The sequence below is a fragment of the Balaenoptera acutorostrata genome, chromosome 15 (genome assembly GCF_949987535.1).
Source record: "Balaenoptera acutorostrata chromosome 15, mBalAcu1.1, whole genome shotgun sequence".
Taxonomy (NCBI): domain Eukaryota; kingdom Metazoa; phylum Chordata; class Mammalia; order Artiodactyla; family Balaenopteridae; genus Balaenoptera; species Balaenoptera acutorostrata.
The window spans coordinates 51,170,806-51,195,399 of NC_080078.1; the positions used below are offsets into that span (position 1 = coordinate 51,170,806).

The 24,594-nt window shown below is 37.3% G+C and overlaps 1 long non-coding RNA gene across 1 annotated transcript in view; it reads right to left on the minus strand.

Annotated features, from left to right (window-relative positions):
* LOC130704966 (uncharacterized) overlaps positions 1-22,473 on the minus strand; it is a 41,654-nt gene extending 19,181 nt beyond the window's left edge. Inside the window, exon 1 of the long non-coding RNA XR_009005569.1 lies at positions 22,384-22,473. This is a non-coding gene — a long non-coding RNA (uncharacterized LOC130704966). The remainder of the gene's footprint in view (positions 1-22,383) is intronic.
* Positions 22,474-24,594: the final 2,121 nt, after the last annotated feature.

The window sequence follows — 24,594 nt, forward strand, 5'->3', positions numbered from 1 at the left end:
TTTACTTCTCTAGGTTTCAGTGTCCTTTTTGTCAAAGGAGAGAGATGTACTACATCAGCATTTCCCAGAGTGTGTATTGTAGAAACTAGTTCTGTGGGATATTAATAAATTGTCAAAGCAAAGGTAGGAACTGACTGATCAAACAAGACAAAGAAAGGCATTCAAGACAGAAGAAATCATGTGTGTGCAAGTACAGAGATATGAAAACCTTTTCACTCATCTGTTCAACAAGTATTTATTGAAAACATGTTATGTGCCAGGTGTTGACTGTGCTAGAAGTTGGAGGTTCCGTGGTAAGTAAAAATGACAAGAAACTTGCTTTCAAAGAGCTTATATTCTTGTGGGGCTTATGATTAAACAAGCAATTAAAATGAAATCAAGTATTCTGAATATTATGACACAAAAAGAGAGGCTCCTACAGAATATGGGCATAAGGGAAGTAAGAGAGTACTTTTTGGAAGAAGTTATATTTAAACCTAGACCTAAAGGACAAATAGGAGTGATACATGCAAAGAGTGTAGAATGAATATTTCAAGCAAAAGCGTCCTTATGGGGTAAGAGCATGCAGCTAAATAAGAAAATGGTGACTTTAAAGAACCTGAACTTGAAATCCAGTATGGCTGAATTTGATTTGAGGGGGTGAAAGTGAAAGCAAATGAGCTTTAAGGGGTAAATGGGGGAAGATCATGTTGTATCAGAGACAATGCTTGATGGTCTGGATTTCATCATGTAGAAAATAGGGAATATTAAAAACTTGAAGCACTTGAGCAAAAAGATCATATTTTTAATTTTGAAGTGGCAGCAGTGACAGCAGTAAGATTTTATAGGGGAGGAGCAAGATGAGAAAAAACTGTAGTAACTGGGAGACACTTGCCTCCTAGCAGTGGCAGCAGAGATGGAGAAAAGAGAAAAATGTAAAAGTCATTTAAAAGGTAGAATTGGAAGGTTTGTGCCTGATTAGGTGCTGGTAGTGAACAGGAGGGAAGAATCTTGGTTGACACCTATGTTCTCAGTGTGGGTCATAAGGTAGATGCTGGTTGCATAAACCAGAATAGAGATTATAGAACAAGGAGGGGATGAAGAAAGAGGAAATTGAGAAATAAAATTGAGTTCTCTTTGGGATGTGTCTATCCTTTTACTCCATTGGACTTTAAATGAAAGTATTTGGATACCTCAGCCTAGAACATGAGGGAGTGAGCTGAAGTCTCAATGTAAATTTGGATGTCTTTAGTTCATGGATGACCGTCAAACCTTGGAGTGGCTGTGATGACCCAAAAGGTGTGTGAGGAATAAAATAAGAAGAAAGATAAGGCTAAAACCAACACTGAGGGAGGAAGCAGATGAAATTACATTTGCAAAGAGGATGGAGAAGGAAATGTAAAGAAGCACAGTTAATCTTAAATTTTTAGTGATGGTACACAGATGTTCAAATAAAGTAGATAAGATTGTATTTTGTTGAAGTTTATTTATGATTTCCATGCAAATGTTCTGGTATCAGAAAAATTATGTAAACTCTAACTCTGGAATGCACTCAGTTTTTTTTTTTTTTAAGAGTTTGCTGAGATACAAGTAACCTCAAACAATGAATTAATTTTAAAACCATTTCTTTCTAAACCTTAAATACAATGACAGAGACGTACTCATAATTCAACCTATATTACCCAAGTAGACAAAATATATAGATTTTTCTATTAAACTTCTATGGCCTGTACTGCAAAGATGTCTTTCAACTGACAAAAACACAATCACATTTGCCTGCCATGAAAATAGACATCATTTTATAACATCTCCCCAGCTTCCACCCCACTTGGCTGTATGAATAGCAACTGGAAGCTGGCTGAACAACTAAGTAAAGAAATCATAGTTAATCCAAAGAACAAATCAATACATCCAGAAATCAAAAACAAGCACATGTAAGAAAACAAGAAACTAGGATTTTTTTCCCCCCAAGTGTTGAACATGCTTGGTTTCACTGGGGTCATAACAATGAGTTTCCAAATTTTGGAACCCTTTGGACCCCTAGCCTGTCTGATTTTCTGACTAAGCTACAGTCTTCTGGAGTTGATTTCATCAGTGGCTGGTGAAGCATGACTTTGTTTTTTTATAAGCTTTTCTTCTTAAAACAACAATTTGATGAGCTCAGCATAAATTAATCAGAAACATATGGATTAAATTGACTCCAAAATACATATGGGTTTAAAAAATAAGAAAAGGACTTGGGGCAAAAACACATATAGGGCTTTATAAGCCTAATATGTTACAAAACCGTGGCAAGAGGATTCCAAATATGACATCCCCTTATCTCTGTCATGGTCAGCAAAGTCTTTGCTATCTTCTCACAGAAAAAGGAAGTTAAGAAACAGATGAGCACTGTGAGATTTTTTGGCCTTACAGCCCGCTCTCTAAGGCCAGACACTGTGGTTTCACTCTGTCTGGCTGCTGATTCTTTGAGTGGAAGAGGGGCCCTTGAGAGGCATTTATTTGCTTCTGTGACACTGGTGTCTATGACCACACCTCTAGGTTTATCCTCTCCTTTGAAGACACAACTTCATTGTTCACTTCTTCTAGGGCAATTCTTCTCTTAAATAATTTGTTTTCATCTTTAAATCAACATATAAATATAATGAATTTACTATCTCTCCCTCTCACTTCCCAGTCTTCCAGGCACTAAATCTTGGGGACATCTTTGACAACTTTGTCCTCTTAATTCCTCATATCCAACATCTGTCAACAAGTCCTGCCAAATTGTCTTTGAAATCCATACCCTCTCCATCTTGATTGCTATCACCCTCATCCAGCCCCTCATCACCTCACACCTGGATTACAAGAGCAGCCTCTATGTTGACCTTACTGATTTCTCCTAAACTCTAGGCCACCTACACACTACTGGCAGCCTAATCTTCTTTAACCTATGCTTTCATCCTATCACCCTTCCCCTTCTCCTTTTTTGCTTGTCCTATATGTCAAATTTAAATTCTTCTGCATTCCTCCCAAGTTTCTTCATAACATGATATACCCTACCTCTCCAAGCATGTTTACTGTTATTGCTCGTACTGGCTCCCTCTCAAAGCTTGGCATCAGTGCTATGCTTATGTTCATTTTATGTTCCAGTTTACATTCCCCCAAATCTTTCCCTGACTACTTATTTCCTCACTTTTATTTACCTTTCCTTTACATTTTTATGGCATGATATTTATATCACATAATGTGGGCAACCTCACTAATGTGATCTTTAAGTGACTACCCAAAAGATGAAAAGAACTCAGCTCACAGAGAGTGAAGGGGAAACAGTTTGTACCAAGACTCTGTGATGGTTTGTGCATGGGGAAAGGGGGAGGAACAGCTTTGTGTGCTTGAGAAATTGTAGAGAAAGAAATTACGTGTTAAGAAATTTTGTTTAAGAAAATGTAAAAGGCCATTGTAGCTGACATGTAGCTTAAAGGAGGAAATGGGTGTAAGAAGAGATTGGACAATAGTCAGAGGCCAGATTGTGGAAGATCTTGGCAGCTGTGCTACACAGTGGATTTTGTTCTAAATTCAAGATGCTCTAAGGTCATTTACATTAAAGAGGAGGAGGTCATTTACTGGAAGATAACTTGTGCTTCTTTGTGAAGAAAGACTAGTAGTAAGGAGACTGGTATAAAGGTTATTTCAATAAAGTAGACAAGAGAGAGAAAGGTGAGTTGGACTTGATGGTAGCCATGGAGGCAGAGAACACACTGGAAGGAGAATTGGCCGGGTACACTCATGAATTGGACGTGAGACTTATGAGAAAGTGACAAATTAAGGATGATTCCTACATTTCATGCTTGAGGAATTAAGTATACTTCCTAAAATAGAGAAGACTGTGAGAGAGAGAATAGGTACATTGAATTAAGATATCAGATTCGGATTTAGCTTCAGGCAAAAATGGATTAAGTACTTTTGACCCATTTCTACATCCTTGAAAGCAACAGGAAGAGCTGAACAAGCTAGTTTCAAATCTATTTAAAGGCATTGGAGAGTTATTTGGAGGGTGCATAATCCATGAAACAGAGGACAGTCCAGAGACATGATCCAGGCATGTGGTTTCCACTTTTCCCCTCAAGGCTTTTGCTCATTTTGAAAGTGGAAGAAGACAAGCTGAAAAGCTACAGCTTTCAGAGATTTCGCTAGATTTATATTGTTAGGAGGACAAAAACGGGAGTACTTTGCACACCAAGGAAGAAGATCCTTGGTAAACACCTTGTCTTCTGGTTGGTACCTCAAAGACCACACCTAAGGAAGAAGATGAAGTGGAAGTAGCCCAAACCTCACAGAGACTGAATCCAGATTCAAACCTTCTCAATTCCCAATTGGATTAAAGTGATATAGGATTGTCCCTATCAAACTACCACTGACATTTTTCACAGAACAAGGACAAAAAAATTCACAAGTTGTATGGAAAAACAAAAGACCCCAAATAGCCAAAGCAATCTTGAGAAAGAAAAACGGAGCTGGAGGAATCAGGCTCCCTGACTTCAGACTATACTACAAAGCTATAGCCATCAAGACAGTATTGTACTGGCACAAAAACAGAAATATAGATGAATGGAACAGGATAGAAAGCCCAGAGATAAACCCATGCACATATGGTCACCTTATCTTTGATAAAGGAGGCAAGAATATACAGTGGAGAAAAGACAGCCTCTTCAATAAGTGGTGACGGGAAAACTGGACAGCTACATGTAAAAGAATGAAATTAGAACACTCCCTAACACCATACACAAAAATAAACTCAAAATGGATTAAAGACCTAAATGTAAGGCCAGACACTATCAAACTCTTAGAGGAAAAATATAGGCAGAACACTCTATGACATAAATCACAGCAAGATCCTTTTTGACTCACCTCCTAGAGAAATGGAAATAAAAACAAGAATAAACAAATGGGACCTAATGACACTTAAAAGCTTTTGCACAGCAAAGGAAACCATAAATAAGACGAAAAGACAACCCTCAGAATAGGAGAAAATATTTGCAAATGAAGCAACTGACAAAGGATTAATCTCCAAGATTTACAAGCAGCTCATGCAGCTCAATAACAACAACAACAACAAAACCCAATCCAAAAATGGGCAGAAGACCTAAATAGACATTTCTCCAAAGAAGATATACAGATTGCCAACAAACATATGAAAGAAGGCTCAACATCATTAATCATTAGAGAAATGCAAATCAAAACTACAATGAGATATTATTTCACACTGGTCAGAATGTCCATCATCAAAAAATCTACAAACAATAAATGCTGGAGAGGGTGTGGAGAAAAGGGAACCCTCTTGCACTGTTGGTGGGAATGTAAATTGATACAGCCACTATGGAGAACAGTATGGAGGTTCCTTAAAAAACTAAAAATAGAACTACCATACAACCCAGCAATCCCACTACTGGGCATATACCCTGAGAAAACCAAAATTCAAAAAGAGACTTGTACCACAACGTTCATTGCAGCACTATTTACAATAGCCAGGACATGGAAGCAACCTAACTGTCCATCAACAGGTGAATGGATAAAGAAGATGTGGCACATATACACAATGGAATATTACTCAGCCATAAAAAGAAATGAAATTGAGTTATTTGTAGTGAGGTGGATGGACCTAGAGTCTGTCATACAAAGCAAAGTAAATCAGAAAGGGAAAAACAAATACCATATGCTGACACATATATATGGAATCTAAAAAAAAAAAAATGGTCATGAAGAACCTAGGGGCCAGATGGGAATAAAGACACAGACCTACTAGAGAATGGACTTGAGGACACGGGGAGGGGGAAGGGTAAGTGGGACAAAGTGAGAGAGTGGCAGGGACATATATACACTACCAAACGTAAAATAGATAGCTAGTGGGAAGCAGCCACATAGCACAGGGAGATCAGCTCGGTGCTTTGTGACCACCTAGAGGGGTGGGATAGGGAGGGTGGGAGGGAGGGAGATGCAAGAGGGAAGAGATATGGGAACATATATATATGTATAATTGATTCACTTTATTATAAAGCAGAAACTAACACACCATTGTAAAACAGTTATACTCCAGTAAAGATGTTAAAAAAGAAAAAAGTGATATAGGATTGTTAGTGACTAATTTAGCTGTGTACCAGAAACAAAGAGAAATCCTCTCTGGAGAAAGACAAAAATCAACCAGGACTCCAAAACACCTGTAAAAATTATCAAACACAATATCTTGCATTCAGAAAAAAAAAACAAAAACAAAAACTAAACAAGGATACCAAAGATAAGATGGCTAAAACAAAAAAAGATGACCAAAAAATGAGAGGAAATAGATAACAGAAACAGACCCACAGGATATCTTGAATCTGAAGATGTTGGACATGAAATTAATTATTAGTGAAATACTCAAGAAATTTTTTTAAAAGACAGGAAGAAAAATTTTGGAATAGAACAGAATTTTTTAATTAATTAATTTAGTTTTTAACATCTTTATTGGAGCATAACTGCTTTACAATTGTGTGTTAGTTTCTGCTTTATAACAAAGTGAATCAGCTATACATGTATGTGTATCCCCATGTCTCCACCCTCTTGCATCTGCCTCCCACCGTCCCTATCCCACTCCTCTACGTGGTCACAAAGCACCGAGCTGATCTCCCTGTGCTATGTGGCTGCTTCCCACTAGCTATCTATTTTACATTTGGTAGTGTATATATGCCCACGCCACTCTCTCACTTCATCCCAGCTTACCCTCCCCCCACCCCCCGCGTGTCCTCAAGTCCATTCTTTACATCTGCGTCTTTATACCTGTCCTGCCCCTAGGTTCTTCAGAACCATTTTTTTTTTTTTAGATTCCATATATATGTATTAGCATATGGTATTTGTTTTTCTCTTTCTGACTTACTTCACTCTGTATGACAGTCTCTAGGTCCATCTACCTCACTACAAATAAACTATAGAACTTAAAATATACAATAACAGATATTAAGAGCATAATGCTTTTAGTAACATTGTTAAAAGCTGAAGAGAGAATTAATGAAATTGAACATAGATCAGGAAGAAACACACATACTGACACTTGAAAGGAGAACTTAATGAAATGTAGAGTAAAGAAAGTAAAAATCATATGAGTTATTAAAAGGTTCTAACACACAAGTATTTGGAATCCCAAAAGAAAAGGAGAGAATGTGACAGAACAATATTTGAGAGATAATAGCTAGGAGTTTTCCAAAGTGACAAAAGACCTCAAGCCACAAATTCAAGAGGCACAAAATACGAGTAAACAAATTCAGAGACACATTTTTTAAAGAAAGACAATTCATCAATACTAAAATGTAAAGTTCATTTGACATTTAAAAATCAATATATATAATGTACCACATTAATGGAATAGACGAGAAAGTAATATAACATTTCAATAGATGTACAAATAACATTTGATGTAAATGGCAGAAGTTTATAATAAAAAGTCTTAGTTGACAAGCAGACCAAAAAATTAGAAAGTACAGAGCACACATATACAACATGATTAGCAAGACTGACCTCACTTTTAGAACACTGCACTCCCAAACTGCAGAAATCACATCTTTCTCAAATGTTTATAGGCATTTCCAAAATGATAGATGTTGGGCTATATAGAAAATCTCACCAAATTTCAAAGAATTGAAATAATATAGAGAATATACTCTAATCACAGTGGAATTAAGCTAGAGATCATAAAAATATAAGTAGAAAGTCTCTATTTTGAAATTAAGCAGTACATCTCTAAGTAACCCATAGGTCAAAAAGAAACAACGAAAATTAGAAAGTATTTTGAAGGGAGGCTCAAGAGGGAAGGGATATGGGAACATGTGTATGCATATGGCTGATTCGCTTTGTTGTGCAACAGAAACTAGCACAGTATTGTGAAGCAATTATACTCCGATAAATATCTATTAAAAAAATAAAAAGAAAAAGAAAATATTTTGAACTGAATCAAAATGAAAATATTGTATATCAAAACTTATAAGCTGTAACTAAAATTGTGCTTAAGGGGAAATTCATAGCCTTAAATGTATATATTAGAAAAGAAGAATGGCTAGAAGTCAATAATCTAAGTGTCCATGTCAAGAAGTTGGAAAAAAAACGACATAGTGAACACAAAGAAAATAGAAAAAGGAAATAATAAGCATAAAAATATAAATTAATTAAAACAATGGAAATACAAAGCTAAGTGGTGACTCTTTAAAAAGAGTAATAAAGTATCCTCCTGAAGAGACTGATGGAGAGAGAGAGAGCGAGAGAGAGAGAACCAGAAAGGGACAGAGGAAAGGAAGGAGAGAAAAGGCAAATAATTTAATTAAAATTAAATTTTAATAACAAATAATTAATGTCAGTAATGAAAAGGGAACTTCACTAAAGATCCTAAGACATTAATAAAATAATAAGGATATAATAAACAATTTCATGCTAGTAAATTTTTTTTTTAATTCTTAATATAGTCATTTTTTTTTTTTTTTTTTTTGGCTGCGTTGGGTCTTTGTTGATGCGCGGCTTTCTCTAGTCACGGCGAGCGAGGGCTATTCTTTGTTGCAGTGCGCAGGCTTCTCATTGAAGTGGCTTCTCTTATTGTGGAGTAAGGGCTCTAGGCGCGCGGGCTTCAGTAGTTGTGGCACGGGGGCTCAGCAGTTGTGGCTCGCGGCCTTTAGAGTGCAGGCTCAGTAGCTGTGGCTCACGGGCTTAGTTGCTCCATGGCATGTGGGATCTTTCCAGACCAGGGATCGAAACTGTGTCCCCTGCACTGGCAGACAGATTATTAACCACTGCACCACCAGGGAGGTCCCTCATGCTAGTAAATTTTAAAATTGATGGGAAGTGAATATATATCCAGAGGTACACAACTTATTAAAATGAACAAAAGGAAAAATAGAAAATACGTTAGTAAATGAATTATTTAGGTTTATAAGAATTTGACCTAGCTTTCCTTAAAGCGTGGTGTTCCTGGTCTCCTGATCACCTACAAACAGGATCCAAGAACCTTCCATGAACTGCAAACTCTGAGTGATTCCACCTAGATCTAATTTGCTTTTGTTGTTTTCCTCAAAATTGCCTCTTCTTTAATCATAGGTGAAAAGCCTTTGAGACCATGACTCTTAAAACTCATGAAAAGATTTGAATGCTAGATTCATTAGCAAATATCAATACTGGGTTCCTAGAACATTCCAGGGGACCTCACTTAATTTTCAAAATGTGGGATGGACCTATGTATGCCAAGAATTGAGTTCTCTCTCTGAATATAATAGTGAAGTCATCAGAATGGCCTTCACAGATAACCTCAGAGGTTAATTGTTATCTGGAAACCACCAGAAATTTAGTAACATCTAAACTCTATATAACTCCCAGAATTCCAGTCAATTTTGAGCTATATTTATTTCCCTAACATCTGCAAAGTGCCTGGCACATAGTAGGCCCTCATTAATTTCCTGTTGATTGAATATCACATACCAGTGAGTGGGGAATGTAAACTAAGTAGTCTTATGCTTCAACTTATAATATCATAACATTTTTACCAAGTTGTGAACAAAATACAACTAGTCATATTTTCACTGCCAGAGGTAATAAGTCTGTTGCCCCATAAAGAACTAACTTGTCTTCAATTCATGTCCTGTCAATTCATGAGATTCAGGTTAGCATAGTTTCACTTAAACCGCTGAATACTTAATTGAGCTCAGAATTCTTTCAAACCCCACTTTCCCAGACCCCAGAACACATTTCAGACTCAAGGCTGACTGTCATCGTTTCTTCCTCCACCCAAACTAATGAGCCAATCTTTTCCATAGTAACCAAAAAACAACAAAAAAAAAAGGGAATGGAAAATGGAAAGGAGTAAAAAAAGTCCATAAAAGTTAACACAATTAAATAGATATGGAGACATGAATAAAATTGGCAGTAGGGTGATTAGTATAAATTTTAATACCACAACTTTTGGAGGAATTGCACAACTTTGTCACAGCCTCACCACTTGTGAACGATGTAGTCATTGCTGGTCTGTGGCAGGGAATAAGCTTCATAGCACCCAAACACCATCAGAGGTTCTATATTTACCTTACATCTGCCAAAAACCCATGTTCTCGCATTTTCTGTATAAAAGAGCTCCATGTGGGCCAGATTTAATTTGATGCAGAAATACTATATGTCACTTCCAATAAAAGCAAAAAGGAAAGAGAGATTCACACACTAACTTATCAAGGATGGCAGCTCATGCTGGTGTTTGGAATAGTTTGGAGGTATTGTTTTGTTTACTGAGCTGTCAAGTTCAAAGGAAGGTGCACAAGCCTGATTAGAATGGCCTCCCCAGATCTGTTTTCCAAATAGAAAACATATGCGCCTGTGGAGTGAGCTCTTCATTCCCAGCTCCAAGTGAATTTGAAAACAGTTTGATTCTGGGGAAGGAGAGTATAGTGTAGCGTCTTTCCTTGAATAGTACTGTTCTGAGGTAAGACCAGGGCAAACTTCTGACGGCCAAGGTAAAATGCATACCAAGTCTGACCAAAGGCCTTTACTTAATGCAGAAACCAAGAGGAGCCTTAGGCACTGTTATATTCAATCCCCCGTAGATTCTTCCAGGTGCAGGTACTGACACCTAAAGAGATTACCTGATTAGACTTAAAACTACACAGCAAATCTGTGGCCAAGTTAGAGTACCAGTGCTGGTCTCTTGATTTGTTTTTTAACTGAAGTATAGTTGATTTACAATGTTGCATTAGTTTCAGGTGTACAACAAAGTGATTCAGTTATACACACACACACACATATATATATATATATATATATATATATATATATATATATATATATATATATACTCATTTTCAGATTCTTTTCCATTATAGGTTATTAAAAGATATTGAATATAGTTCCCTGTGCCATACAGTAGGTCCTTGTTTATCTATTTTATATTTAGTCGTGTTATCTATTAATCCTATTAATTTATCCCTCCCTACCCTTCCCCTTTGGTAACCATAAAATTGTTTTCCATGTCTGTGAGTATATTTCAGTTTTGTAAATAAGTTCATTTGTATCATTTTTTTAGATTTCACATACAAGCGATATCATATGATATTTGTCTTTCTCTCTCTGACTTACTTCACTTAATATGATAATCTCTAGGTCCATCCATGTTGGTGCAAATGGCATGCTTTCATTCATTTTTATGGATGAGTAATATTCCATTGTATATATATACTACATCTTCTTTATCCATTCATCTGTTAAGGGACGCTAAGGTTGCTTCTATGTCTTGGCTATTATAAATAGTCCTGCTATGAACATTGGGGTGTATGTATCTTTCTAATTAGAATTTTTGTCTTTTATGGATATATGCCCAGGAGTGGGATTGCAGGATCATAAGGTAATTCTATTTGTAGTTTTTTAAGGAACCTCCATACTGTTTTCCATAGTGGCTGCTGGTCTTTTGGTTTATAATTCAGCACTCAGTGTTACATCATGCTGGGCATCACAATAAATTTTTAAAACTTCACTTAGATTAAAAAAATATGGGAAAAGTAACTATAATACTTGATATGGTGATAGGACTGAAAAGATATAGAGATAAGTCATTTAATACAGAGGAAATGCTTACATATAAGTCAAATTAACATTTTTTCTTTTATTCATATCAGATTCCAGGTGCAAGAAGAATTGTCTCTTATTTTGCAGTAGAGCATTTTCATTCTTTTCCATTTAAACATATGGTAAGTTATATTCAAAATTTACTCAATTAATTTGTTCTGGCTAAATGAAAGGTTGTCATCTTATATAAATATGTATTATAAAAAGAAAAACAAATAAAAATAAAATAATAATGATAAAATAGCGAGTCATGAGCTCTTTTATGAATGTAATCAACTTACACACATGTAACAAATGTACTCTTGTTTATAAAATGTGATTTCTTTGACTGAAAAACAAGGATTTGAAGTTGTTTAAATGCTCCAATTCTGAAAGGAATGCACTTTCCATGGCTGTTTCACACATCAGAAAAGCAAGTCCATTGTTTACAACCCATCTTTTTGTAAGGCACCTTCAAGCTCCAAGAAATCTGAATTTCTCTCTAGATCTGTAAGTCCATATAGTCTGCTGATAAATATCCTAAGACTTTTTTTATTGTATTGTTACATGCACACACACATACACACAAACAAAACAACAACAACAAGATTTGGAGCAAAGTAGATGTAAAATAAAGATTTGTTACTGGAAAAAATTCTGAGTAATGTCTGTCCCTATTCCATTCAAAAGCCCACCAAGAAAGTAATAGACAAAGACATGCCAGATGAAAAACATCATACTTCAAAACCATACCTGAAGAAACCCAGAAATCACTTCACCCAAACATTGACTTATGAAAATATGTTGGGCAATGCAATATATTTTATTTCATTAAACTTGTTTTTCTCCATTTAAAATTTACATAGAAGTCCATTTATTTAATAAAGATTTTACTTTCATAAAAATTCTATTTGTTTGGCTTTGGCCATGGAGACATTCTGGGCTTTCCCAGTTTAGCTCCTGTAGACATGAATGTTGACTCAAAGGTCAACTTTCTTTGTCTCTTGCTCTACTACTAGATTCAGTCTTTCTCTTTGCCAGTATCCCCCTGGCCTACACTGATGATATCACTCTGAGTCACTAAGAGGCATGCACACACATGGTCAGACACAATAATGATGTTGCTGATGATAGCACCACTGTTAATAATCTGACCACACAGTGATAGGAAGCATTACCAGGCTCTGCATTTTAACAATTAAAACATTCTTCCTAAGCACAGACCATCTAGGATTAGACCACACCTGCTTTTGCTTTCTTAACCTTATCTCTATCTTTGTTGTACATTCTTGGCCAAGATATAAGAAGGAAACCTGTTGGACATTTCATAGCCTTTGACCTCTTCTGACTAAATGAACATGTCTAGGACAAACACAGCTTACATTTGACGCCATTGTCCTTTGAGGTATGACGTTGTACCCGAATGACAAAAGATAAAAACTAACCTTCACAAGTCTTCTCTTGGAAATGTACCGAATTGTTCTGAAAGTTATGTTTAATTTTGTTTAATATTGATATGGCTACAATGTTTTCTTGAGAAGTTTCAAAGGAAAAACTACGCCTTACAGATGTTATTTCTGCATAATTTGTATTCCCATGTATTTCCAAACGGGAAATAGCACTGGCATTTTCCAAAAGTTCATAGGAGTGAATGCATAAGAGGTACGTGGATGATCACTACATATAGTGTTTGCCAAGATTTTAATGCAAGATTATTGCATCTAATAAATGCAAATATAAGAAATTAATTGTAAACTAATATTTAAACACAGGCATCAACTGAAAGCTTGGTAGAGAAGCAAGCCTTACAGTGGACTCTACAGACAGCTCCAAGGCTTAAGCCAATGGTCATATCAGTTAAGCTAAGAAATCAGTTTGTTGAGTGATAGAGAGTCAGGGGTTAACACAGGGAAAGTCACAGGCTTGACCCCTTTGAGAATCAGCTGGCTCTGTGTAGGCAAAACTTTGTTGCTTGGCCTCAGATTATGGTCTTCTCTACTGGACAGAGCTAACTATTAATCTACCAAGTATAATTGCAAGTCAATAGATAATGTCTACAATCAATAAACTAACACATTTCAGTATATGCATATTATTTAAGAATGTATACCTAAAAAGCAGAAGGAAAAGTCAAAAGAGTTGAAAATAGGAAAATGACTAAGGAGTGGGGAACTGCTATTTTCTTCATTAAACGTTAAAAAAATGTTTTTATCTGTGTCCATATATTGCTCTGATACAAATATAAATTAAAAAATTAAATTATGAATTGCAAACAAACACGTGCTTACTATTGCCAGCTGAAGGAAGTAGATGGGACACTGCGAAGCATTCAGTATAAGCAATTCCTCAGCACAATTAGATGAGAGAAACCATTCATTCTTTCATACATTCATCAAACAATCAAGGAGCCATTACTATGTATCACTCATGGACCAGACGCTGTGGGAATGTGCAGATGAGTTTGTCACAGTCTGTATTCTCAAAGACCTCACAATCAAGTACGAAGAGAAAGATATGCAAATAGCTAATTATAATTAAAAAATGAAAGTTGTATGGAGACTTATTCATGAGTATAGAGTACGGAGGAAAGACCCATGGATATTCATTGGTAACGTCAAGACAAATGTCACAGAGAAAATAATCATTTGAATTCAGCCTTTAACAATAATGAAACTATCTAATATGTTATAATAATATTTCCTATTTAACAGGGGTTACAGACAGAGTTTAGGTTAGTAGAGAAGAGAGGAAGGCATTTTTATTTTTTGGCCATGCCACACCGCTTGTGGGATCTTAGTTCTCTGACCAGGGATTGAAACCAGGCCGCGCAGTAAAAACGCCAAGTCCTAACCATTGGACCACCAGGGAATTCCCGAGGAAAGCATTTCAGATTGGGGGAGAAGCAGGAAGAAAGGTGGGAAGATGTGCAAACTCATAATACTGTGCGTGTGGATGGGATGGGGAAGGGAAGACAGAAGAGTTAGGAGGGGAACCAATGGAAGAGGATTTAAATGCCATACGCTGACACTTATTCTTTATTCTTAATGGTTTTTTGAAAAGTGAAACGGCACTTGCGAAGATGAACTCCAGTGACCCTCTGAAGGGCGGTTTGGAGAGTGAGAACCAGAGGTATCAGGAAGCTGGTACAATAGGAAATGGGAGCCCAGGGATGTGAACCATAACATTGCCAGCGACAGTGGAAAGTAGGGAATACATGAAGAGGCAGTGTGGCAGGGGAGAGATCAATTAAACTTAGCAACCAATTAAATGTGAGAGGTACAAATGATAGGGGATCAAATATGGGAGGTTTTTGGTTTGGACAGTTGAATTAATGATGGTATCAGTAACTGGGACAGAAAACAAAGAAAGAGATATAGGCTCATGGAGGGACTCTAATTAATTCCATTCAGGACATCTGGGCTTCAGACACTTTCAAAACAAGCCAAGTGAAGGCTGACATTGACAAGTGGCAAATATTCCTGTTTACTTAGAACAAAAACTTGAATCATGGACAGACATGATTAAATGCATACTAAAGGCAAAGTATTGAAAAAAGTCCTATGAGTGAGCAAAGCAGCTTATACTATAGTCTCTGACCATAGGGGCTTGATAATGTGGGTAAAAAGACATCGTAAGGGCGTGGAAATATAAGAGTTATTCCTAGGAAATTTAATGGGAGAGATAGAAAAGAAACCAGGCTTGGAAGATGGATAGAAGTGGAGGAAAGGGGAAGAGAGGGATGAGTTTCCAGTGAAAGCACGGAGGGGATGCTGAGAAAGAGGAACAGCTGGACTGGAGAAAACTTGAGAGAAAGGAGGGGGAAGGGCACGGCTGGGAAGTTGGAGTTAGCTTCTGCGCATTTTTAATATCAAGCGAAGCTGCTTGAATTTGATAGAGATAACAAAATGGAACTTTGGGAAGATTTTCTAACAAGTGAGTAAAATGAACACAATATTGCTGCCTCCCGTTTTGAGATATGCTTGCTTTGTTAACTCCTTTCTCCACTCTTTAAACAAAAAAAAATTTTTTTAACATCTTTATTGGAGTATAATTGCTTTACAATGGTGTGTTAGTTTCTGCTTTATAACAAAGTGAATCAGCTATGAGCAGCTATCATGTATGAGATGCTATGGATGAGGTCAAAACTGGATCAGAACTGAACAACTCTCCCAGGACTTAACCTTTGAACGAGACATAAGGTGTATACTCATGGAAATAGACATGGGTTTGGAGTCAGAACTAGTCTTTTCTGTTCAGGCTTTGTCCCTGAATAACTGCATAACTTCGGGCAAGTCGCCAATTGGTCCTAAATGTTTTTCCCGCTGTTATTTTATTTGTTTTTATTTGGATGTTAGGCAGTTTTCTTGATACTCTTCTTTTTTCTGGTCTCTTTGCCTTTTCCTTTCTCTCTCTCTCTTTCTCTCGCTTACTTATCACCAATTCATAATTTTTATTATTGCTTAACAAAATCAGATCATATTGACAGATTTCTACAACTTGCTTTCCTCCATGGAAAAATTTGTTGAAAGATCTTCTAATGTACAACTAATTCATATTTTAAAACTTTTCCCCTAATATTGGACATATTTATTCAATATTCTGTTATGCCTTCATCTTTTTTTGAGATTTGGCCTTTGTGACAAAGCTGCAATAAATATCCTTGCCCGTATATTTATATTTCCTAGTACTTCTTTCTATGGGAAAGATCTTCAGCCTTAGGGGTGCTGGGTATATGTATTTGTAATTTCATTAGGTTTTGTCAACTTGCTTTCCAAAATGCCTGAAACAATTTGTAGGTCTACACAAGAGCCCTGGTTCTCAAAGATTCACGTGCATTATAATCACCTGGAAAGTTTGTTGAAACGTGGTTTCTTAGGCCTCCCCTCTAGAGATATGACTACCTGTATTCAGTGATAATGTTATTTTTAATTGTTGGCAGTAGAACAGATATAAAGTACATAATACCTTATTTTACTTGTTTGCATTGTATTGGCTACTAATAAGTGTGAGCATCTTTTCAGACATTTGTAGGCCACTTGGATTCACTCTTCCATGTATTGTTTCTAATGTCCTTTGTCTGCTTTTTTCTATCAAGTTGCTTGTTTTTTCCTGAAATAATCTCTCGCAGAGCATCAGCTGTTTCTTCAGTCTCTGCATGCTCTCCCCAGGCTCAATCATTTTGAGGGGCTTAACTGCCTTTCTCCCTTCCTGCTAACCCAACTATTGAGGAAGATGCAGATTCAAAGCTCCTTTCCATGAGGGGAATGAGCAAGCTTCACTTGAAACCAGAAATTAGGCATTCTTAATTAAATATTATGGCTGAGGTATCTTTCCCCATCTGTCTTGTCACCTCCCCAAAGGAAAATAGTAAGCTAAGATCTATCTGTATATCTTCCTTCTTAGATTAAAAATTAAGTGATGAAATAAGTCATTTCTCTATTTACTAGATTCAGTTAAAATATTTGTGACAGGAGAAAACTTATTATAATTTTCCTGAGTCATGTCAATAGAAATTCTTTCATAAGGACTCAGAGTTTGAATAGCTCTTATCACAGACTGACTTTTGTCCCTTTGAGAGAAGGAACATTTTCTTATATGTATTTCCGGTCCTTACAGTATCCAGGACAATATTTTGAACTTAGTACATGGCCAATTAATGAATGTATATCATATTATCTATTTATCTTGATAAATTTACCTACATACATAGAGCTTACAACTGAGCCTGAGGCAGGGCAAGTCTGTGCTTTATAAAGTGGGGTTTACTATCCGTGTATTTCAGAACTGGACAGTCTTTCCTTCATTTCACACTGTGCATGAAAGACAGTTAGTCATCTCTCCACTCTAAAGGAAATTTCCCTATATCATCATTTCAAACTAAGAGTATTCTGGGAAACAGTCAAAGCAGGGTGTATGGAAACTGAGTTCCAACCCCCTTAAGTGATTCAGATTGTGTTCTGTCTGCAGGGACATGCAGGGACACAGTGGAGGCTTTCCTTGTTCCAGTCAGAATTCCTACCCCTGAGGCTGACCACCATTGAACTGCGGCTCCCTATTATGACGAGGGCATAACCCAAGTTCAGCAGCTGCCAGAAGCTTGTGGCACAAATGTCTGGTCACCAAGGGCAGAGATCCCCAACCATCTGGGGACTTGTGGTTCAACGGGCAACGTACTTTCCAATACTGCTCTAAAGTGATTTATATTTGAACATCTTGTCGGGCAATGAGTATGCTCCTGCTATAGAGGTAGGAGTGTCCAGTTCGTTTGTTTTGCTTGTTATTTGCTTTGTTTTTAGTCTGGGTATGAATTCAAGGCCATGCAGTCCACAGCTTGCAAGATTATATGCTTACGGGAAGGCTGTACTTGATTGCAAAAATGACCAAAATTACTTTGCAGCCTCTTCCTTGGGGAGATGGAGCCTATTTCCCCACTCTTTGGATCCGAGTTGGTCTGTGACCTGCTTTAGTTAACAGAACACAACAGAAGTGATGTTGGGAGAGTTCCAAACCTAGGCCACAATAGACCCTGTAGCTTCCGTTTTTGTGGCCTTGAAACCCAGAGGCTGCCATGGGAAAAATCTCAAGTGAGCCTGCTGGATGAGGAGTTGTCTCCGAAATACGTACTGCCCCAGGTGACAGTCAGCCAGAAAGAGAGCCACCTTGCTAAATGGCAGTTGACCATAGATGAGTAAGTGAGCCCAGGCGAAACCAACAGAACTAACTGCCCAAATAAGCCCACTAAGTGACCGACCCTAGAATATTGAACTAAGTAAACAGTTGTGCTTTTAAGCCGTTACGTTTGGGGGTTTTTGTTACATGACAAAAGCTAACTGATACATAGGTACACATATACAGACAAACAGGGTAATAAAGAATGGTGAGGGCTGTGGTGCTGTGGTAATGCATGTCTATCCAAAGGAATTCAAATATAGATTTTAAAAAAAAAAACAACTTTGCTTGCCATGGGAAACACATCTGGAAGCTGCCTGCCGGCCAAGCGTGTTTGCCTTTTGATCTAGCCAGATCCCTCATTCTTGCAAATGAGAAAACTAGTCCAGAAAGTGACTCAGTCAGATTGCTATGGCTAGTTGGTGCCAGAACAAAAATAGAGTCTAGGTCTTCTAGTATCTTATATCGGACTTTTTCTTTAACAAATGGCTGGCTTTTTCTATCTGAAACAGGTATGAGTTGAAGATAAGAAATGACAGCATAGAACTAAGATTGCTCGACTCTTTGCGAGGGGATCTTTTAATTTTCTTTTATGGAAATCGTTTCAATGGAAAAGAACAGATCCTCTGATTTAATTTTAAGAAAAAATATTCTTAGAAATGTTTATTGAGCTTAACATTTTCTGTCCAATGAACACATCACTCTCACTCATTAATTATATTTTTTGTACGTTCTGGAAACCAGGGAGAATAACAAAGTTCTCAAATCTTAAAATGGAGGGAAAAATAGTCCGGTTACATAACTCTTTGAGAAACTAACTCCTGTTAGGTTATGTAAGGAATGATAAAACCCATATTTCAGGTCCTCTGAACACATAATGCCACCATTTTGTAGATGTGCAAATCACTACCCTTAAAGTGAATTTCATCATTGATGATATAAATCATATCGTAAAGGATAAACAGACGTTTTGACAGGAATCTGGCATTTGGCTGCAAAAAAAGCGAGTTCCAGAGTCCATTTTCATCCTTTTCCCTTTCTGTGAAGTTAACATAAACCAAATGACTTCTCACACAGTATGTTTATTTCTGCATGGAGGTTTACTCTTTACCCGTGATAAAAGCCTCTCTTGCACAAAGTCTCCAAATCAGGGTTAGGATATGGAGAGGTTTAATCTAAATTGGCCCTTTCCCCATCTGGGTTTTGCCCATCCTGACATGGTCATGCTGTTATTCCCAATGCAGCCTAAGAGTCAAAAAATTGAAATTAAATTTTTAAAAATTCAGTGTGGTGTTGGCATCCTTCTATATGTTTAACATCTGTGCATTGCAAAGACCTCTTAAAATGCCATTTGGAACGTATATGGAAACAGGTACACCTAAGTTCATGATGGAGACATGGGAAGCACTGTGAAGAAAAATGGGGTGGGAGGCGTGAAACAGAGAAAAAGGGCACAACCCAATTCCCATTACTTAATAGAACACATTGTGAGGCCAGAGCCTTGTGGGAGCCAATCACCAGCTGACAAAATTAGATTCTGAATCATGCTTTGTAATTCTTTCGAATGCCAGCCAGGGATGAGAGCCTTCCCTGGGAACGGGTTCCTCCCCGGACCTACCCCCTCCCAGCATTCCTTATCAGCGTCCAGCCAGCTGCCAGTTCTTAAGGTTGTTGGACAGGGAATTTAATTCTCAAGGTTGTGCATTAATATTCAAATTCCTTCTTATCCATAGACTGTGACTTAAGTATGAACTTTTTTTTTCCATCTCCACCCTCTTTCCTGCATGAATTTCCTTCCATAGATTTACCCAGAAATCTTTGAATTGAATGGATATAGAAAGGAGAGCCATTTACAAACCTTGTACTGAGTCAGTTCTTCTGCAGTATAGGCATTACCCCCCAGAGCATTGCTTCTTATTTCCCAATTACAAAAACTAATCTTATTCAATATCCTTTGAAATATGTCTCCACCCCCTGAAGCTGCTTTTCCCCTCCAGCAAGGGTTCAGCTGATGTCTGAAGTTGTTGGCAAGTAAATTGGAATTAGTTACAGTGGAAAATAGAGTTATCAGAATGTAGCCAGATATCTCATATTGCTTAGGGTGGTCCTCGTGTTCACATGGATGCCTTAGAGAATCTGAAGATTAGGCACCACTTCTCAAATGATCTCAACAACAAAAATATACCTGCAGGTTTATTAGGAATCACACAACAAAAAAAATACGTACTGTGAAAGACATAAAGTCATGTGCTGTTTTGTGTCAGAAAGCATTTTGACCTCAACTACCAGACTAACTAAAAGAAAGCATGATGGGATTTTAGTTTGGTCTTAATTAATGCAGTGTCGATTACCTGTGCAAAGCATCTTAATGTTCCACTTTACTTTGCATTTGTGGGATAAGTCACAGCATAATGTAGGGGAGTCCCCTTCACTGAATCAATAAACATTTGTCAGTGGCAAACTGTACACAAGGCACTTAACAGATACCAGGAGGATGTCTGCTCTCATGAATTGTTTTATTATAAGGAGTCAGATAGATCTTTTCCAAAATCTTGTCTAGACCCTCTACTAATCTTATGACTTTGGGCAAGTTATTTAAACTAAGCTTTGGTTTTCTCATCTCTAAAACAATAACCTCAGTGGTTATTGTTAGGCTTTAAAAAACCAACACATGTACACTAGCTTTAAATGTTTTTTATTTACTGTCCAAAACACAGTAAGCAGTAATTAAATGTTATCCTTTTAGCTGTTCTAAGAGAGAAGATAAACTTACCTTTAAAAACTAACAATTTTAGATCAGAGCATTTTTGGGGTCAATCTTCTGTTTATCCTCAAGTGTCCTTTAGGTATCCCCTTCCCCTTGTTTGGCAGACACAACTGAGGTAACCATTCCCTCAAGGTTATGGGAAATTGACCAAAACATGGTCTCCTGAAGAGACAAACTCATTCTCAACTCCCTACTTTGATCAAAACTCACCTTATATGTGTGTCATAGACTCCAGGCTCCACTTTCTTTCGTGTTAATATGATAAAATAAACCAAGCAAGAATGATGATTGAGACAAATGGGTTTTGTATTATCCCTCATGAATAACAGATGACATTTTAAATATCCTCCAGGAGGTTATGCTTCAATTCTAAGTACAGAATAATGGCAGGAAATTTAGGTACTGATATGATCTCTAAGATAAGGATTTTAGAATAAGGGAAGGATTGGGTACCCCTAAAACCACACTGAAGGGTAGACCTCCATTCATTCATTCCACTGTATAATGTAGAACTGACATCTCATTTTAAAAAATAGAAACTAATACAAACCTAAAAGTCAAAAACCAGAATGAATAGAACCATCTCACTTCTCTTAAGCATAATCTTTCCCTAATTTGGGGGGAAATGACAAATAAAGATCACCCTATAGCTAATACAAAATCAAAGCAACATTTGAGAAAATTAATTAACTTTACTTTTATATCATGACATGATAAAATGTGCCTAGATTCAGTCTTCTGATTTCTTAACAATAGTAGCATATAAAAATTTTAATTGAATTTTAATCTTCGATTATAGAAGCTATCAGATTAGACCTCCCTAAGTTCTCATCACTGCAACTCCTCTCCTACCTTCCCATGAGCCCATATAGTCTATTTTCTCTCCTGCTGTAACAGTAAACTGTCATGTATCTAGCTAAGACCAACTCTTTCATTCTCACCTACTAGAGGACATTTCTCCAGCAATTCACCCCTCTTTCTGCTAAATTGAGCATTGATTGTTCCTCTTTTATGGATCATTTCTTTCATCCCAGAATGAGGCACTTGATATCTCCCATCCTTACAACAACAATAGCAACAACAACAAAAACTAATAACCCCACCTTCCCCTCCAGAAAACACCCCATTTGTTTTCTGCCCTTTACAGCAAATTTTCTTTAAAATAAGTTATCTGTATGCCCACTGTCCAGTTGTTTTTTGTTGTTCCATTCTCTCCTGAACCCACTCTACTCAAGATTTTGTCCCAGCTAGTCTACTAAACATGAAGGTTATCAATGACTTAAAGTTTTCTAAATACAATAGTTAATTCTCATCAAATTCAGTCAGTATCATTTGATAACTTATCTTTTTGAAATACCTTCTACATTTCACTTCCAGGACATCAAACTTACTTGCTTTTCTCCTACCACATTGTCCACAGTCAGCTTTACTGGTTCTTCTTAATTGTCCTAAACTCTAATCACTGCAGTGTTTGGCCTAAGCCCTTAAGACTTCTTTCTATTATATGCACTTTTTTTGGTGATCTCATCAAGACTCATAGTTTATTTCTAAGCTGGACTTCTCCCAAGAACTCTAGGGTCATATATCAAACATCCTACTAAACTTCTCCACTGGATGTCTAATAGGCATCAGAATTGAACATATCCCAAAATTAAGCATCTACATTTTAATCCACCTAAACCTTCCCTTTTCTTATTCTTCTCCATCTCAGTAAACGTCAGTTTTGCCTTTCAGATGAAAGGTGTTATTCACCTTAGTTATTCAGATAATTTTTTTAACTGCAGTCATCCTTGTTCTCTCTCATACCCCATATTTAATCTGTCAGCAAATTCTATCTGCTCTACCTTCAAATTAAGAGAATCCAAACTCTTCTCATCACTGCCACACATCCAGATGTCTTCAATTTTCCCCTCCACCCTTCTCCACCCAACTCTCTAAATCTGCTCTCTTACCTCCTATCTGCCAGTTAGGTTCAATCCTGGGGAAGCATTGACAACGGTTTGAGAGAATGGAGAGAGACTGTGTTCCAGGGATTATGTTCCTGGCTTCCATCATGCAATCCCCTCAGGCTGGCATGTCTCTATTGAAGGCACCTATTCCTCTCAAGGCAGCCTCCTTCACACATTTTTCTCCTTCTGGGTTCAGTTTCTTCTGGCCTAGCAGTAACAAATCCTCCGATCATAACTGTAGGTCATCACACTATCCATTGTAGTTTCCCTATATTCCACCTATACTTCTGTAAATAGTCACTTTGTAAATAAGCCTTCCTTAAAGTATCCTAATTTGAATAGGGCACTTGTTTCCTGATTTAGAACCCGAATGACAGTAATTGCTACCAAAAGTAACTCAAGAAGTAGATCTTTGAAGTGAGGCTCTGTAATTGGGTTGCACATATACCAAAGGAAGAAATGGAACAAGAGATATCCAGAGCAAGTGGTGGCATCATACCTACTTCACTTAGCATGTGCAAGTGTAAGGCAATAGCCTGGTAAATTGGGTGCAATGCTATAGATGGAATATATGCCTTAAATATAAGGCCAATACATATTCCTTCATTTTTGTAACTTATCCTAAATGTATACATCCAGGAACAAAGTGGTAGCATGACCCTTCTCATTATTTTACCAATAAACTACTTGACAAAATATTTTCTTCCCATCTCCACAACCTAAGGTTCACTGTGTTTTGAGGCCCTGGTGTCCACCTCAAATGCTTCCACCAAGAAATAATATCATTGATTCAATGATTTGGAAACCAAGACTTCACCCTTGTCATTTTTGTTCTTTGTGCCACTGAGCCAACAGTGAGAGAAGGGAGCCCTTGTTCTAATGAACGTAATTGATCTTGATTGACCCTGATCACTAGGGGGAAAATGAGTCACTGCTACATAATGGGGGCGAGAGGATTATTTTAGGAATCCATGCATTTGGTGGGGTACCTATTAGTACTTCTTTGGCCAAAAGTCCTTGACCAGTGGAAAAGTGTGGGAAGACCAAAGAAGATAAGACATCAAGGGCTCATATCTCATATGAATGAAGTTTTTTGTCATTCTACCAGGTAAAGAGACTGACTATATGGTGCTGGCCAAGGGGAGAAAAATATGCAATTGATTTGTAGAAGATAATCATGATTACCAATTTTGGCTCATGATCAAGTACAGTAGCAAAGAATGTGTAAGTTCTGTTTCATGTTATTTCTTTCTTTCTTCTGTTTTTCTACCACTTTATATGAATAACACAAGTGGTGCTTATCATGATATATGGTAGTTAGGAGGATTACTGCACAGACAACAACCACAGTGTTATGGTATCTGATGGGATTTCATGCTTTCCCTAGGTTGAAGACATAAACGTTTTAGTCAGAAGAAAGGAGAAAAAGCTGAGGGCAAGGGTAGTAGATGGGGGTGGGTAACTTATACTTGTCTCTCCAGATCTACTTTTCATTATGCTCCAGTTTGCTTTCTGCCCCAGGAGTCTGACCTTGTAAGGACATGGATGGTTTCCTTGCCCTCTGGCCCCTGATTGGGTTTAGTCAATGGGGAGCCTTTGAGGAAGATTGGATGGATGGAGGAGAGTGAGGTCATGGTATCTATTGCACTGGCT